Genomic DNA, 3,668 nt, shown 5'->3' on the forward strand with positions numbered 1-3,668 from the left:
GTGCAAAGCCGGCTTCGATGTTTGGGGTCATTATCCTTCTAGAGTAACCAATCTTTATCTTTACTAATATACCAGTGTTGGTCAGACGGAATCAAAGCTTTTTGGTATATTTTTAACATTTTCTCAGTATTCAGGTTGTCGGTAAAGAGATAAAACCTGCTTCGAAACGAGACGCGTAGGCAGCACTTTTTGAAAATCGTTTATTCTAACACAATTCAAGCAACAACGGGTATTTTACTTATAATGCATGCAGTACAAAGATTTCACCTATCGGCGAAAATAAAAATTCAGAGTATATCCTTACTCGATTGTGGATAAGCCTTGCTACGCTCTTACTAGACAGACTTTAGTGGAAAGTATGCCTTGGAGGTACAAATCTATTATAGACGCAGTTGGTAACTGGACTCCTTATTAATATAATTGCATTTTGACCATAATCCTACTAAATACAATCGATATAAACCATTTTTTTTTAGATGGGCTTGCCACGCTCTTACTAGACAGACTGTAATTAAAGAATAAGAATTTGAAGCAATTCATGAAGTACGTCTAGCTGTTAAAAACTCACCAAATTGTTCATAAAAATACTAATTGGACCGTCAAACGATCGACATCTCGCAAATGCAATCGGAATCAAGAGAGGCGGTCACATAATTGCACAAGTGTCAAACACAATTGGAAAATTTGTGTACTTTTGTAAAAAAAAAAATCAGCTGGTTAAAGTCTTTATGTTGAGTAAGGTACATTATATTTAGATGCAAATTTAAACGATTAAAAAAATATGTTAAAGTAACACAATTTGCACATATTTAGTAATGACTGGTTTATGCTTCGGTCTTAAGGTCTTAATCCTAACATTCAGCCAATAGAGTTCAAATTTCGGTTAGAACTGGCAGCTTTATTGGTTGAATTTTAGGATCTTAAGATTAAGACCTGAAGCATAAACCAGGCATAAATATGTTAAAATTTACAGAATAAGGGTGTTGATTATACTTTTGTGGCAACTCGCCACCAGAGGTCCAATTCGCGCCAATTCTCGCAAGTATTCGAGACGCGCGAAATCCCTTCATATAGAACTTCGATCTTAAAGACTCCCCTAGGCGTCTAAGGTAGGCTCCCATCCATCGACATCTAAAATGGACCGCTGATGGTAGTAGTGGGGGTAGAAAGACGAGTAGAGTGAGAGGTTGTTAACAACAACCAATAGTAATCAATAATTATCAGTGTTGTTAGGCGAATCATCTTTTTAGAAAATATTTGTTATATGTTCATTTTGTCATAATAATTATGTTGATTGTACACATAACTCTTTTTAAGTTTTATTAAAGATTACATTTCATTTTTGTTGAAATATAAACATAGTACTCGTGTTATCATTCAACATATTCATATTATGTTAAATTAATACAAAAATTTGACTGGACTGTTTGGAACATGCGATTTATGTTAAATTTAACATATTTTTTCCATTTGTAAAAATTAAAATAAAAAAATATAAGAATTTCAATTGTTGTAGTGAGACTAGACACGTTTAACTTTCACGGTTGTCAAAATAATATTAAAATGAGAAATTTGGTGATGCAAAGTCGAAGCTTGTTTATGATTGGAATATATGCTTCGTGTAATCCTTCTATGTCTGTTTGAAAGTTAAAACCGTTTTTTTGCTTTTTAATATTAAGCATTTCTGATATAATACGTTTTCTGTAACAAGGTTCTTCGTCTAGAATGTGAATGTTACACCAATCAAAATCATGTCTCTGTTGCAATCTATGATCATTTATTACCGATTTAGAAGAGGTGTTTCAACCACGGAGTATTAGGAAAGAGTATCAACCTTAGAACATATAGTACTGGAAGGAGCATAGTCTCTCGAAAGTGAAGGCGAGTAGATTGACAGAGAGGAATAGATTAAGATCGTAGTTGGTAATGCGCATGACTGTAGGGAGGGAATGCGCGCGCAAGCGAATTATACACAGCTGTCAGCTGCAGTGTACATTTGATATATGAATTTAAGGTTAAAGGCTAATAAATTTCAATTAAGAAAACTGAAAATTGCGGCGATTCTTTTGATGAGTTATCAGAACATCATCATAGAGAGTAACATTTTGATTTATTAGAAAGTTGCATATTTCATTTATACAAGTGATTAATTATACTGGAATTAACTTTCTTGCACTGCACTATTGTATGTAAATATTTGGATAACTGAATATTTGGATAATGCGAAGTATTGACATACTTATTATGACTTATTTACAATAATTAAAGAGTAATTACGAAAACTATCTTCAAAACTAACATTATAAATTCCGTATATTAATACTATACTCACAAATAATTAAACTTACAAGAGATATGAAGACGCCTGATTTTCTTCTTTGCAAATATAGCAATACATTGCCACAAATCACTTATAATTTTCATAGAACCAAACAGAACCAAACACAGTTCGCAAATAATTAACGTGCTTTCTAGTCTAGCATCCACGGTGGATAATCCACCGCGCACGCGTATGGAATATGCGCATTACAATCTACGATCTTAATCTCTCCATCCTTGTCAATCTTCTCGGCTTCAACCGAATGTACAGGGACCATATGCCTATACTCCTTCCAGTACTATATGTTCTAAGGTATCAACTCCTCAGCTTTTTCGTTCTAAAAACGATCCTCAATTTGTTTTCACCGATAGGAGGCGTTGTGTAGTTGAGGACCCGACCGTCTTCCGTTAGCGCAAATATTATTGGAACTAGTTTGTCTATTTTTACAATTTATTATTGCACAGCACTTTTTCACCATATTTTATTGAATATTAAATGAAAATGAGTCGTAATACTCCCATGTATCACACACATGTGGACATGGTTCCACCTCCACAATCGGAAAAACGGGGTTCTCAGCGATAGAAGCGCCACGAATTTCTTGCCGCTGCGGAGCTTACAGTAAACTGCAGAGTTGATACTCCTTCCTAAGGCGAGAAACACACACTTTTGCATAACGCATAAAGCATGTGCATAAGGAATTTCATTGGCCCATTTCCTTATGCATGAGTCAATGAACCAATCAAATTCTTTATGTATATGGTTTATGCGTTATGCAAAAGTCTGTGCTCCCCGCTTAAGGCCTATCGCACATGAAATGCATAACTGTGCATAAGCATAACATAAGGCCGTTGGATCAATGAGCTCCAGCATAGACGCCATATTGATTAACATAAGATGCTCATTGTTCCAGCGGCATTATGTTATGCTTATGCACAGTTATGCATTTCATGTGCGATAGGCCTAAAGCGGGAAGCACAGACTTTTGCATAACGCATAAACCATATACATAAAGAATTTGATTGGTCCATTGACTCATGCATAAGAAAATGGACCAATGAAATTCCTTATGCACATGCTTTATGCGTTATGCAAAAGTCTGTGCTCCCCGCTTAATACTCCGTGATTTCAACATGATTACGATGTTCTGCAATGCCTGTTTTCAATTGAGGGACTGGATTCTATAAGGGGATACGCGTGGATTTCACAGAATAAGCATTGTCCGCAGGGCTAATTTTGGACATCACTCTAAATTCAATTTTGACGATTGATTTTTGTAGAAAACTTCGTAGCGCATCTTTTTTGTCTTTAAATAAAATTTGTAATTTTTTTTGTTTTCAAGTTACAA

The sequence above is a fragment of the Cyphomyrmex costatus genome, unplaced genomic scaffold (genome assembly GCF_001594065.2).
Source record: "Cyphomyrmex costatus isolate MS0001 unplaced genomic scaffold, Ccosl1.0 scaffold365, whole genome shotgun sequence".
NCBI classification, from domain to species: domain Eukaryota; kingdom Metazoa; phylum Arthropoda; class Insecta; order Hymenoptera; family Formicidae; genus Cyphomyrmex; species Cyphomyrmex costatus.